The sequence below is a fragment of the Lepidochelys kempii genome, chromosome 6, assembly GCF_965140265.1.
Source record: "Lepidochelys kempii isolate rLepKem1 chromosome 6, rLepKem1.hap2, whole genome shotgun sequence".
Classification (NCBI taxonomy): domain Eukaryota; kingdom Metazoa; phylum Chordata; order Testudines; family Cheloniidae; genus Lepidochelys; species Lepidochelys kempii.
The window spans coordinates 116,906,832-116,922,370 of NC_133261.1; the positions used below are offsets into that span (position 1 = coordinate 116,906,832).

The window sequence follows — 15,539 nt, forward strand, 5'->3', positions numbered from 1 at the left end:
GCCGGCAGCTAGCCCTGCTCCCATTGGCCAGCGGCTCTTCAAGGCAGCCCAGCAACCATTTTCTCACTGGCCGGCTAGCTTTGGGGGGATGGGCTCTGCCGACCCAACAGCAGCGACCAAAGCCGCCGGAGCCAGAGGGGGCGGCTCCCCCCTCCCCTTGGGCCAATTGGAATGGGCGCAGCCGCAGTTCTGCCGCAGCGCGAGCCCCGCCCGCTCCTCTCTCCTGGTGGGAGGCGGCTGCTCTCGCGCGCGGCGCGCGGGGCTGTGCTGCCAGCAGTCCCCGGGCAGCCCTAGCGCCCGGCTGAGCCCCCGCGGCAGCTGGGTGCCTTGCGCGTAGCAGGCAGCAGCGACGCGGGGGCGAGCAGTACTTCTACCCTCCAGCTGCTGCTCGCCGCTCGCCCCCGGCTGCTGCACGCAGGCTGTCGCGCCTCTGATTTCAGGCGGAGGGTAGGTGAGCCCCATTCTTTGAGGGTGCCCCGTCCGTTTTCCCGTAAGGATCTGCTGCCCCATACATTAGCCAGCCTCAAAATCCGCCCATCGCTTGTGACACTGAAGCAAACCGGCAAAAGGACCCACCCACCTCTTCTTACTAACGGTTTATAAAAAGAAAAGGAGGACTTGTGGCACCTTAGAGGCTAACCAATTTATTAGAGCATAAGCTTTCGTGAGCTACAGCAGCCCCGGAGTGGGGGCTTTTGGACGCCTCGCTGGTAAAGGCAATGCAAAGGCCCTCCTTTCCATAGAGCCCAGGTGCCCTTTAGACCTAGGGCCCCTCCGCGTCTTTTTCAGCGCCAGGCACCTTTTTAACAGGTAATGGCACCACAGTAATACAGCAGCATAAGATCTAGTTTAATGGACATTCCTTCCACTTACTTTTGGTGCTGCACCTCTGTCACCATAAAAAGCCTCCTGCCTCTAAAAAGAGCTCCACAATTTTATAAATGCTCGCCCTTGTTAAAGGCAAACTGAAAACATTAAAAAGTCATAATATGAAAAATTATTGCTGCTACAAACCTAGGGTAGATACAAATACAGGGCTTGCAAGAAGATATGTTTGAAAAGTTGTTATTCATATATAGGGCGGTCACGGAATTAAAAAAATCAATCACAATTAATTGCACAATTTAAAAAATGAATCGTGATTAATCACGCTGTTAAAGAACAGCAGAATACCATTTATTTTAAATATTTTTGGATGTTTACTACATTTTCAAATATATTAATTTCAGTTACAACACAGAATGTAAAGTGTACAGTGCTCATTTTATATTTGCACTGTAAAACAAAAATTGCATTTTTCAGTTCACCTAAGTACAGTAGCACAATCTCTTTATCATGAAAGTTGAATTTACAAATGTAGAATTATGTACAAAAAAAACTTGCATTGAAAAATAAAACAGTGTAAAACTTTAGAGCCTACAAGTCCACTCAGTCCTACTTCTTGATCAGCCAATCACTCAGACAAACAAGGTTGGTTACAATTTGCAGGAGATAGTGCTGCCTGCTTCTTGTTTACATCACCTGAAAGTGAGAACACCACCATTACAGAAGACATGCGTCCATGCTGATGCTGGGTTCTGCTTGATAACGACCGAAAGCAGTGCAGACTGACGCATGTTCATTTTCATCATCTGAGTCAGATGCCATCAACAGAAGGTTGATTTTCTTTTTTGGTAGTTTGGGTTCTGTAGTTTCTGCATCAGAGTGTTGCTCTTTTAAGTCTTCTGAAAGCATGCTCCACACCTTGTCCCTCTCAGATTTTGGACAGCATTTCAGATTCTTAAACCTTGGGTTGAGTGCCGTAGCTATTTTTAGAAAACTCACATTGGTACCTTCTTTGTGTCTTGTCAAATCTGCAGTGAAAGTGTTCTTAAAACAAACATGTGCTGGGTCATCCTCCGAGACTGCTATAACATGAAATATATGGCAAAATGGGGGTAAAACAGAGCAGGAGACATACAATTCTCCCCACAAGGAGTACAGTCACAAATTTAATTGACACATTTTTTTAATGAGCATCATCAGAATGGAAGCATGTCCTCTCGAATGGTGGCCGAAGCATGGAAGGGTATACAAATGTTTCGCACATCTGGCATGTAAATACCTTGCCACGCCAGCTACAAAAGTGCCATGAGAACACCTGTTCTCACTTTCAGGTGACATTGTAAATAAGAAGCAGGCAGCAGTATCTCCCCTCAATGCAAACAAAACTTTTTTGTCTTCACGATTGTCAGAATAAGAAGTAGGACTGAGTGGACTTGTAGGCTCTAAAGTTTTACACTGTTTTGTTTTTGAGTGCAGTTATGTAACCAAAACAATTCTGCATTTGTAAGTTACACTTTCATGATAAAGAGACTGCACTTCAGTACTTGTATGAGGTGAATTGTAAAATACTATTTCTTTTCTTTATCATTTTTACAGTGCATATATTTGTAATCAAAAATAATAATATTAAGTGAGCACTGTGCACTTTATATTCTGTGTTGTAATTGAAATCAATATTGAAAATGGAGAAAAACATCCAAAAATATTTCATAAATTTCAATTGGTATTCTATTGTTATAAGTGTGATTAATCATGATTAATTTTTCTAATCGCGATTAATTTTTTTGAGTTAATCGCATGAGTTAACTGTGATTAATTGACAGCCCTATTCATATTGTAAGTAGTTGGTAGCGAGTTAGGGCGTTATTTGTACAGGCTAATGGGCAGAAGTACAAAGGCTGCAGTGATATTCTGCCTGAACGACACCCAAAGCTCCTCAACTGCTGTACTAAAATCGGTTTACGGTGTTAGTGTTACAACTACTGAAACACATGCCAACTTCTGACCTTACCTAAAACACAGCCTTTGACTGGTACTGCCTCCCCAACAACACTGTCTCTTCCCAAATCCGAAAAGAACAGAATTAGGGGCAGCAAGCCATGACTAAGCATGATCACTAATTCAATGAATAGCAAGGGTGTCAGTAAACAGCCATTAGTAGTCTTCCTTTTTCTGTAAGTGCAGTGGAGTAAGACACCCACATTCTTCTGGGATGAAGCTAGAGTTGGGCAAATATTGCAAAAGCCGTTCACATTCACTTGATTTTTTAAAATGAGTTTTCTTTGGACATGCTCACGCGTCTTTTATATTTGTTTTCCATGAACATTTGCGTAATCAAGGTATATTGGCACAAACGTTTGTGCAAAGCAAATAGAAGTACTTGCGTGTGCAGTTTTGAAAGATCGATTTGAAGTTCTTTTAACCAATACTATGACTTTACCTTACAAATTACAGCTAAGCAACACTGCTCACATTTAAGATATAAGCCCCAGGAAACTGATTCAGATCCAAAATACAACGCTAAAGAAATCTTTTAAAAAAATTTAAACTTTTTAAATAGATAAGTTTGTAAGCAAACTGGGATTTCTCTGACAATAGACAGTTTGCAGGACCCTCTGCTCCAGCAGATTGTTACCCCTGCTGCATCTCTGGATGGGCAACAGTGAGGTGAGGGGCCGGGGCTGTGGCCTGAAAGAAGGGCAGAGGCCAAAGAGGCACAGCAAACCATGACCAAACCAGGTAAAATCCCTTGCCAGAGGCAGAAGAACTGTCCCTCCAGGTTCCTTTCAGCTTCCTCTCTCCCCTCAACATGCCTCTGGCTCCTCCTGGGCCACAGCTGTGCTCTGACCTCGCTGCTGGGGGTCACAGAGCACAGAAGGAGAGTAAATGCTGCTGCAAGCAACGTTAATGAATCTTTTTCGACACACTACTTGGGCAGTATTGGAGAGGCACATGCCACTTAGAATGGCTGTTCAGTGACTCCCCCTCCCCCACAGTCCATGTGCAGCATTGAGTTTATGCAGAGGAACTGGTGGCAGCTTTGAGGGGAAGTAGCTGCATTTGCCATCCATACAGCTTCCCCCTCACCACACAGGTGAACATAAATAGAAGAAACTCATTCTAAGATGAATAGATGGCAGCCCGAACAAGACAGTTGTCACCTACCATGCCACGCTGGAACCCATACAGGGTATCAAACTACAACCCAGACTGAATGGGGACTCCATCCTGAGAGAAATCTGTCTTGAACCCCCGCCTCTGGCCTTCAAACAACCTCCCAACTCTCCATGCTCATCATCAGAAGCAAACTCCCCACAGATCAGGACGCATCAACTTAAAGCGGCACCAGACCCTGCCAGAACAACAGATGCAAAACTTGCAGACATATCTCCACTACTACAATGACCAACATTCTGTGCCCCTCGCCCCCTACCCCAACGCTCCTTTCAAGATCCATGGGTCCTACACATGCCTGTCACAACATGTGGTGGATCTCATCCAGTGCACTAAATGCCCCAAAAACAACTGTGTGGGTGAAACCAGACAATCACTATGCTTTTGAATGAGCTCACCCGGGAAAATGATAAAAGACAAAAACACCATCTCACCCTTGGGTGAACACTTTTCACAAAGCAATCACTCTATATCTGACCTGTCAGTTCTCATCCTCAAGGGAAACCTGTACAACACTTTCAAAAGGTGAACCTGGGATCTTAAGTTCATAACTTTGCTAGACACTAAAAATCGTGGTCTTAAGACACTGGATTTATGGATTACAATACAGCGGACCCTAGCTAGAGCGTGCATTGCTGGACGCGGATTCGCATATAGCGTGGTCGCGGCAATGGATCCCAAATTTAAATATTTAAAGTGGGATCCATGGTAAAGCAGTCCATGTGTTAACGCGGTACCGCACCTGGATCCCGAACCCCACATTCTAGCATGGGTCCGGTGTACTTTGTAACTCACTGACAACCCCCCTAGCTGTCCCCCTCCCCCTTCCTTTCCTCTTTATGACTGGAGGGAAGTTAACATGCCATTTCACCTTGAAATATGTGCTAACTACTTATGCTAAACAATCTGTTCAAATCTTGTATTTAGCAGTGACCTTTTGAGTTAGTTTCCCAGTCCTGAAGAAGAGCTCTGTGTCAGGTCGAAAGCTTGTCTCTCTCACCACCAGAAATTGGTCCAATAAAAGATACTACCTCACCCACCTTGTCACAAGGATAACTAGAAGCATTAACAGGATACACCTCTACCACATGCTAGGGACTATCCCTGAAAAAACAGGTCTGGAACCTTACTGTTAGGTAGGCTTAGATCATTGGTAAATGTCTGTAAATGTCAATTTTACCATACACAATAATCAACAAAAAAAAAAAAATCCATAGACATTAATCCATTAGGATAGGTAAAGTTATATATGAAGCATTTTTTCCTAGTAGATGTGGAAGTTTTTTTTTTTTTTATTATGGGGTGGTGAAGGTGTACGGTAGTCTGACTGAGACTAAGATACTTGCATCACAAAAATATTTCAATGACAGTGATGTGATGGCATCATTATAGTTAAGGTGGTGTCATGACTTCTCTTTAAATGTTGACCTAAGTCCCCTAAAATTGACATGCTTAGTTGGATTCCTCTGAAATTTGGTGTGCTTCGGGAGGATGCAGGGTAAGGTTAGTTATCCAAATTTAGGTTCATTTGGCTATGGGTTGCAGCGATATAAGTCACCACCGCCAAATAGCCATTTTCAAAAAAGTTTGCAGGTGTTTTTTGTGTGTGCAGTTACAGCTCAAACTTTTGATGTGATGTGAGTTAAAATGGTTTCAATCTGTTGAGTTTTATCCAAGGTAGTGCATGGCACTTACTAAATCTTTGAGGGACCCAAATTGAGAAATTAAGAACATATTCATTTCTTTACTTGCACAAATGTGCAGTCTGGAAAGATTACATCACGCATGCATCAATAAAGAAAACATATGAGAGGGTTTCTATTCATCCACTTTATGCTTTCCTGGGTAGTTTGAGGGAATGTGCCAATGCCATTGCCCCAATGAACACTCCATCTCTGTTGTTTGTAGGGTGAACCTTCGTACACCTGTATAATTTAATAATGCATGTTGCTTGCTAGAAGTTGTTTCTTACAATATGTCAGGGTTCCCTCCCCACTCTGAACTCTAGGGTACAGATGTGGGGACCCGCATGAAAGACCCCCTAAGCTTATTTTTACAAGCTTAGGTTAAAAACTTCCCCAAGGTACAAACTTTGCCTTGTCCTTGAACAGTATGCTGCCACCACCAAGTGATTTAGACAAAGAACAGGGAAAGGACCACTTGGAGTCCTATTCTCCCAAAATATCCCCCCAAGCCCTACACCCCCTTTCCTGGGGAAGGTTTGATAACAATATCCTCACCAATTGGTACAGATGAACACAGACCCAAACCCTTGGATCTTAAGAACAATGAAAAATCAATCAGGTTCTTAAAAGAAGAATTTTATTTAAAAAAAAGGTAAAAGAATCACCTCTGTAAAATCAGGATGGTAAATACTTTACAGGGTAATCAGATTCAAAACACAGAGAATCCCTCTAGGCAAAACCTTAAGTTAAAAAAACACAAAAACAGGAATACACATTCCCTCCAGCACAGTGAATTTACAAGCCAAAACAAAGAAAACCTAACACATTTTCCAGCTAGATTACTTACTAACTTTACAGGAGTTGGAGGGGTTGCATCCTTGATCTGTTCCCGGCAAAGGTATCACACAGACAGACAAAAGCCCTTTTCCCCCTCTCCAGATTTGAAAGTATCTTGTCCCCTCATTGGTCCTTTTGGGTCAGGTGCCAGTGAGGTTATCTTAGCTTCTTAACCCTTTACAGGTGAAAGGATGTTGCCTCTGGCCAGGAGGGATTTTATAGCACTGTAGACAGAAAGGTGGTTACCCTTCCCTTTATATGTATGACATAATACAAGATAGTGTATGGGGAGATTTACTTGTGAACATAGCAGAATAGTCAGCAGCCAGTCTAACCAAAATTTTTGTTATAGCAGATGCAGAGCAGCCAGAGACAGAGGACATTGTGGGTGGGTGAAGTGGATGTGGGGACAGAGAAGATACACGGGGTCCATCATAGAGGAGGCAAACTGACATTGAGGAGGGTCATAGCAAGATAGAACTCACATATATTGTGACCATCTTTAAGACGGCAAGTGAGATCAAAACATTCAACAAGTAGCTCGATAAACTGGCCAGAATGACATGGAGTTCCAATGCCCAAACATTGCGCACCTCATACGTGGCACTTTGTTACTCAGCAGCGGAGTACTGCAGTCCAGTGTGGACTGACTGATCTCACACAAGGATGATCAACTTAATTCCACCATACGTCTTATTTCAGGCACACTTAAATCTACTGGTCTTCCATGGTTATTGGTTCCCTGTGTTATACAGACAAAACTGCTCAGGATCGTTTCAGGGGACAAGACAAGGTGTTATGTTTATTATAATAACACAATTTGATTTAAGACCAATAACTAATATCTAATACCTATGTATACACACACACACACACACCCAAATGTTCTGCAGCTGCTGTAGAGTTACCAGTCCTGAATGTAGCTTGAGTTCGTGGCTTGGGTTCGTAGCTTGTGGCGGCTAACTGGCCAGGAAAGCCAAGCACAAGGAGGGGCTGGGTCTCTATTGGGCATCCACTGATGCCCTTCCATGTTGGCAGCAGAATGTTACCCTCCAAAGTCTTCCCTCTCACCCCATCCTTTTTGTAGGCTTTAGTTTGAATCCAGAGTCTAGATGTCTCGCTGTGTCACGCTGCCTCTGGGTTCGGTGTGATTGATCACCCGTCAATTGCAGACGTGACTTTCAGCGTAGGACCTGGCTTTGTTGTACTTTTGTTCTTTTCTTTTCTTTGTACTTTCTTCAGTTGTACTTTTGTTCTTTTCTTTTTTAGGGTGGACTCTTCTTGCTTTGTCAGGGCTGTTGTCTGCATCTTCAGCTGTTGGTGTTTACACTTTATTTCATCAGGACAGGCTGGGGCTGGAGGTTGATTCCATTATCCATCCAGACCTCATTCACACATCTAAACTAAACTAATAAGATTACAGCAGGGTTTTGTAAAAATGAAGGTTGCAGCAAGCTTTTACAAAATGGAGTTTGGGACAAGTGAAAATGGAGTTTGAGTTACAATATGGACAAGTGTAAGGAATGGCAAACAGGGAACAGACGTTCCAATAAAGACAAGTATAATAAATGACAAACAGGAGCAGAAGTTAGAATGTTGTAACAGTGCATGTTTCAGCGATTTAAGCAGCAATTGGATTGAAAGTGAAACTCAATTAGCCAGTTATTGGGGTAACCGGTTTTATGAATGAATGTTGTTTCATTCATAGAACTTTGCTTATGAAGTTATATTAATAAAGTGAACAATTAAAAACAATTTCATTGATCAGTTCTACACCTGCAATATTGCTCCACCCACTGTTCGCATGGAGTAAAACGTAGCAAACCTTGTGACGAAATTGCGCAATATGCCACATCCACCATTAACTAAAGACTTGTTTAATCCACCACATGGTCATCTGCCCTCATGGCACCTGCTGTGGATAAGTTTACCGGGTGAGGGATTTACAGTAGAGTATGCATGGCAAGCTTCATGGTCTGTCAAGAAAGCTACAAATTCTCTCTCGGACCCCACTCAATGTCAACCCAGGTTTGATTCACCATGAAGGCAATGGAGCCTTCTTAACCAGTTTTGTACCGGACATGGAATTTGTGCTGCAGCAGAATTTCGGTGGCATTTTAGAGACAGTCCATAGGTCAATGTGGGCAGCCACAAACCATGACACACACAGTTGAGGACTGCAAAATGACTCAATTTCCTGGAGGTCTTTGTGCCTTGAACACTGTTGATAAGAACGCTGTGGCTTGGCCAGACCGGATTGCATATGCCAAATAATAATAGCCAGACTTGCTGTAAAGTGCTACATGGATTTTGGGTGAGCAGCGTTCAACAAACTACTCTCATATCTTCTAAAGTCTTGGCTCTAGAATGCTTATGATTTTATTTTATATGTAGCCATTTGCTTCCAAAAATTCTTGAATCTCTATAGCTTGTTAAATAAACTTATACTTGATTTCACGGTCAGCTTATCTAAGTCCTATGAGTAAGCAGAGCGCTCCTCTGAGGTAGAACTGATAAGCTGGGGTGTACTGTTGCTTTGGAAGTAGTAATTCTGAATACTGCGAGCATTCAGTGGACCAGGTGCTGGATACTACTAGGGAGATGCTCAGAGGACAAGGGTTGGACCTGTGCTCATCCTAACTTGGAGTGACAGTGGTGTCTGCAAGGCCTACAGAGGAGTGCTTGTGTTGGCCATGGCTGGTGGAGTTGGGGAGCTGACCCCTAGCTGGCACAGTCTCCTCAAGCTAAAGGCAGATGGTAGTGAGGTGCCACACAACCCTGGGTACACCCAGAAAGCATCACACTTATTCCTGGTGTACATCTCCTACAATGTATAGAAGCAGATTTGGACCACATCAGAGATGTGTGTCCAAGACACTGGGATAGTCTTCTCTGATTTGGCTGAGCATCTGAATAACTGGTACAGCAGCACTTTGAAAGCTATTAATAACATAGGCGCTGACTTCCCTGCTTTCCCCTGGGTGCTCAACCTTGCCTCTGCCCCTGATCCTGCCTCCACTCCACCCTTTCCATGAGGCCCTGCCCTGCCCCCATTCCAACCCCTTCCCCAAAGTCCCCGCCGAACTCTGCCCCCTCCCTGCCCCTATTCCAACTCCCTGCCCAAATCCCCACTCCGGCCCTGCCGCTTCCCTGCCTCCTCCCCGAGCGTACCACGTTCCTGCTCCTCCCCCTCCAGGAGCATGCTAAAATGCTGCCAAACAGCTGTTTGGCAGTGGCCAGGTGGGGAACGCTGGGAGGTAGGCGGAGGAGCAGGGGACACAACGCGCTGGGTGGGGGGAAAGAAGGAGGAGGAGGTAGGGTGGGAGGGAGCTTGGTTGCCAGTGGTTGCAGAGCACCTACTAATTTTTCCCTGTGAGTGCTCCAGCCCCGGAGCACCCATGAAGTCGGTGCCTATAATGAATAAGCTCTAGAAGAACATTAGTCAGGCTATTGTTCTGTTCATGGCTGAGCAGAAAATGTGTACTATGTAATACTGTACTTATAGAAAGATTACAAGCACTGACACCTTCACTGTTTCTTAAAGTTGGGGTACATCCATTGGCTAAGGGTCAGATGATCTTTCTCTCAAACATAAAATTGACAGTATTTTGGAACAGAAATAGGGTCTGATTCCACTCACTGGCCCTGCAACAAATTCCACCCTCCAGCCATTCTGAAATATGATCAGGAAGACTATTCCACTGTAACATAGCTTTCCTTTGCTCCAGACTCTGCATGTGAGATGGGTTATGGGTGGGGAGGGAGGAATGGCAATAAAATGTTTGTGTACCAGGGAATGAAGACTTTAGGGAGTTGTGTTCCTTTCTTACTCTGGGGTGCTGGGTACCATTGTGGAGAGGGGGCCAGGATGGAGGCCTAGTGAATGGGTCAGGACTATGGCTGGGGCCATGTGCCAAAGCAGGGCTGGTGCTAATGCAGCCCAGCTGATGCTGTGGGGAGGAGGCTGGCTGGCTCTGTATGCTAAGGGTAGGATATGATATGTAGAACTATCTGAATAACTACTAACATATCTTTTCTTTTTCCAAAAAACTGGGAAATTCAATGCAATAAACCTACATTTATGCAGAGTTAAGGTTGCTTGGTGGTATGTTGAGCCCTGTAGCAGAAAATACAGTTACTCATTTTAAATATGATCCAACAATAGCAAGAGCGGATGCATGAAGTGATCCGATTGGAAAGCCACTGAGTGGAAATCGGCTGGCCCTTGCGCACTCAGCCGAGGCAATGAACAGTGGTGAGGACTTTGAACTGCTTAGTCCACTTGAGGTAGAAAGCCAGAGCCCGTCGCACATCGAGCGTGTGGAGATGATGCTCCTCATTGGATGTGTGGGACTTGGGGCAGAGGACAGGTACAAAAATGTCCTGACCCACGTAGTAAGTGGAGACCACCTTCGGGAGGAAAGCGGGCTGTGGGCCGAGTTGGCCCTTATCTTTATGAAAAACCGTGTACGGCGGCTCGGAGGTCAGGGCCCTGAGCTCCAAGACTTGCCTGGCTGACGTGATTGAAACCAGGAAGGCCACCTTCCATGAGTGGTGAGACCAGAAGCACATGGCCAATGGTTCAAAACGGGGCCCTGTGAGACAAGCCAACACCACGTTCAGGTTCCAGTGTGGGACAGGGGGTCTAGAATATGGGAAAAGACAGTCCAACCCCTTGAGGAACTGGCCAGTCATAGCATGGGAAAATACCATGGGCCCCAGCACCGGCGGATGGAAAGCCAATATGGCTGCCAGGTGTACCTTGACTGACGAAGGCGCCAGTCCCTGGGCTCTCAGGTGGAGAAGGTTGTCATAAACATACAGCTAAGGGTAGCATAAAATCCCTCCTTTACCTGTCAAGAGTTAAGAAGCTCAGATAACCTGGTTGGCACCTGACCCAAAGGACCAATAAGGGGAGAAGATACTTTCAAATCTGTGGGGGAAGGTTTTTGTTTTGTGTTTCTTTGTGTTCTCTCCAGCGATAAAGAGAGAGACCAAGCAAGTAATCTAGCTCCTACTGAATGATACATCTAAACTTACAGAAATAGTAAGTAATAGCAAGGAAATGCATTAGAGTATCTTTTGTTTTAGCACAAGGAAAATTCACAAGCTAAGAGGGAGGTTTATCCCTGTTTTTTGTAAATTTGAAGCTTTACCTAGAGGGGAATCCTCTGTTTTAAATCTTATTACTCTGTAAAATTACCTTCCATCCTGATTTTACAGAGGTGTTTCTTTTACTTTTTTTTTTCTTTATAATAAAAGTTCTGTTTTTAAGAATCTGATTGGGGTTTTTAGTGTGCTAAAAACCTAAGGGTCTGGTCTGTGCTCACCTTGTTTACTCTCAAGCCTCCCCAGGAAAGCGGGTGAAGGGGCTTGGGGTGATATTTGGGGGAGAACAGGAACGCCCAATGGTCCTTTTCCTAAATCTTTGTCTAAATCACTTGGTGGTGGCAGCGATACCGTTCTAAGGACAAGGAAGAATCTGTGCCTTGGGGAAGTTTTTAACCTAAGCTGGTAGAAAAAAGCTTAGGGGGTCTTTCATGCGGGTCCCCACATCCGTACCCTAGAGTTCAGAGTGGGGAGGGAACCCTGACAGAAGTAGTCAAGAATAAGCTGGATCAGGGCGGTCATGGGAGAGACACCATGGTCCGCCACCCATCTAGAAAAACGGGGCACTTTGCCAAATAAGCGCAGAGAGTGGAGGGCTGTCTACTTTCAAGGAGGACGCGCTGAACCTGTTCTGAGCACGTCCTCTCCTCTCTGCCTAACCACTGAGCAGCCACTCTGTGAGGTGAATAGCCACTAGGTTGGGATGGAGGAGGCGGCCCTAGTCCTGAGAGAGCAGTCCGGGCGGAGCGTCAACGGCCATGGCGGAGCTACCGCTTGGCCCGTGAGGGTCCCGTACCAACGTTGCCTGGACCACGCCGGGGCAATCAGGATGACCCGGGCCTTGTCCCTCTTTATCTTCTCCGGGACCCTGCTGATTACAGGGAATTGGGGGTGGGGGAGAGGCGTAGAGAAGCAGGCCTGATCAGGACAGGATAAAGGCATTGGAGATAGCGCCCCTCCCCAGGCCAGCCCCGGAGCAGAACCGGGGACATTGCTAGTTCTGCCGAGTCATGAATAAGTCCACCTGGAGAGTTCCCCACTTTTGGAAGAGCCGGTGGGCAACTTCCAGGTAGAGGGACCACTCGTGTTGCAAGGAAAAAATCCCTGCTCAAGCGATCCACTCTCTTGTTCCAGGCGCCCAGCAGGTGGAAGGCCCTCAGGTGGATAGCGTGGGCAATACAGAAGTCCCACAGCCTGAGGGCTTCATGGCAGAGGGCAGAAGATCGGGCCCTGCCTCGCCTGTTAATATAGAACATTGAGGCCATGTTGTCCGTGAGGATCCTCCAGGTGCGAGTGGAAGGCCATACCAGCCGCACCGCCCTAAGTTTCTTGACATTTATATGTAGGGTCAGGTCTTGGGCCGACCACAGGCCTTGGGTCTGAAAGTTCCCCACATGAGCCCCCCCGCAGGTCTGATGCATCTGACACCAGCTCCAACAATGGGGCCCTGTCCCTGAACAGGACCCCTTGGAGCATGTTGTTTGGGGTCGGACCACCACCGTAAGGAGGTGATCAGAGTCCGGCATGGTGAGGACCTTGTCCATCCTGTCCGTAGCCTGGGAAAACTTAGAGGCCAACCAGAGTTGGAGGGGCCTCATCCCGAGTCTGGTGTGATGCACCACGTACATGCACGCCGACATGTGACCCAAGAGCTGCAGGCAAACCCTGGCTGTTGTCACAGAGTCGATGAGACCTTTCAGGGTCTCGAATCTGCCTGGCAGGAAAGAGGCTGTGGCCCACGCTGTGTCCAGGAGTGCCCCAATAAACTCTATGCATTCGACCGGGACTAATGTGGATTTGGTGCTGTTTACCAACAGGTCCAAGGCAGTGCACGTGGACAGTAGGAGCGCCACATGATCCCTCACCTGTGACCAGGAGGTACCCTTAACCAGCCAATCATCCAGATAGGGAAAAATCTGGACCCCCGGGCGTCTGAGGTAGGCCGCTACCACTGTTATGCATTTCGTAAACACCGGGGGCAGTGGACAGACCATGAATTGGTAGTGAGCCTGTGCCCCTCGAATATGTGGATGTGGAAGTATACATCCTGCAGATCGAGGGCAGCATACCAGTCTCCGGTATCCAGGGAGGGGATGATGGAAGCCAGGGAAACTATGCGGATCTTGAGTTTCACCATGTACTGGTTCAGACCTCACAGGTCCAGAATGGGTCTGAGCCCCTGTCAGGTACCACTCTGAGGTACAGATGTGGTGACCTGCATAAAAGACCCCCTAGGCTTATTTCTAGCAGCTTAGGTTAAAAACTTCCCCAAGGCATAAATCCTTCTTTGTCCAAGGATGGGTACTGCTGCTACCACCAAGTGAGTTAGAGAAAGATTCAGGAAAAGGACCACTTGGAGTTTCTGTTTTCCTAAAATCTCCCCCCAAGCCCTTTCACCCCCTTTCCTGAGGAGGCTTGAAAATAATCTACCAACCAAATAGGTAAACCAGGTAAGCACAGACCAGACCATGGGGTTTTTAGGACACTAAAAACCAATCAGATTCTTAAACAAAACAACCCAGAACTTTATTATAAAGAAAAAAAAAAAGTAAAAAGAAACACCTCTGTAAAATCAGGATGGAAGGTAATTTTACAGAGTAATAAGATTTAAAACAGAGGATTCCCCTCTAGGCAAAGCTTCAAATTTACAAAAAACAGGGATAAACCTCCCTCTTAAGCACAAGAAAAATTCACAAGCTAAAACAAAAGATACTCTAATGCATTTCCTTGCTATTACTTACTATTTCTATAAGTTTAGATGTATCATTCAATAGGAGCTAGGATTACTTGCTTGGTCTTTCTTTTTGTCTCTGGAGAGAACACAAAGAAACACAAAACAAAAACCTTCCCCCCACAGATTTAAAAGCATCTTCTCCCCTTATTGGTCCTTTTGGTCAGGTGCGAACCAGATTATCTGAGCTTCTTAACTCTTGACAGGTAAAGGAGGGATTTTATGCTACCCTTAGCTGTAGCTTTATGACAGCCCCCCTTTGGCCTTCGGGATGAGGAAGTATCGGGAGTAATACTCCTTGCCCACGAATTCCTTGGGCACCGCCTCTACCGCTCCTAGTCCTAGGAGCCGCCCCACCTCCTGCTCGAGCAGAGCCTCATGCGAGGGGTCCCCCCACAGGGATGGAGGCAGGGGGTGGTTGGGCGGCAAGGAAGTAAACTGGAGGGTGTAACCCCGGGAGATGGTGTTGAGGACCCATTGGTCCGAGGTTAGCCGCGACCATTCCAGGAGGAAAGCACACGACCGATTGGAGAAGTGGAGCTTTATTGAGGGTGGATCCCTGATGAGGACTGTCGGGGTGCCCCCGAGTAGCCCATCAAAAGCGCCTTTTCCCCGCTTGCTTGTCTTTAGAGGAGCCAGGCTGGGGGGCCGGCCGAGACACTCTCTGAAGGCGTCTTATAGTCCCGCTGTTTCTTGTGGGCGGCCTCATACTTCGGGAGGGTGGCCTGGGCAGGAGTCTGCTGTGGCTTGAACTTAGGTCTTGCCGGGGCAGTACATATAGGCCCAAAGTCTGGAGGGTCGTGCGGGAGTCTTTCGTGCCGTGCAGCCTTGTATCTGTCTCCTCCGCAAACAGGGCTTTCCCGTCAGACGGGAGATCCTGCATGGGAGGACTGTGCCTCGCTGGAATGCCCAGAGAGCAGGAGCCATGACACCCATCTCATGGGCATCGCGGAGGCCATGGATCATGCAGCCGTATCTGCAGCATCTGAGGCTGCCTGCAGGGACGCCCTAGCAGTTGCTGCCCACTCCTCCACGTGTGCCTTGAACTCCTTTCTATCACGCTCCTAGAGGGAGTCCTCAAACTTGGGCAGGAAGCCCCACAGATTGAATTCGTACTGGCCCCGGAGAGCCTGATAATTTGCCACTCGGAACTGGAAGCTCGAAGACGAATAAATTTT

General features: G+C 46.5%; 1 long non-coding RNA gene across 1 annotated transcript; it reads left to right on the forward strand.

Annotated features, from left to right (window-relative positions):
- The first annotated feature begins 292 nt into the window (after positions 1-292).
- On the forward strand, positions 293-15,539 carry LOC140913918 (uncharacterized). Its single transcript, XR_012159696.1, has 3 exons — positions 293-447; positions 13,448-13,567; positions 15,215-15,539. It is a non-coding gene; the product is annotated as an uncharacterized lncRNA (long non-coding RNA).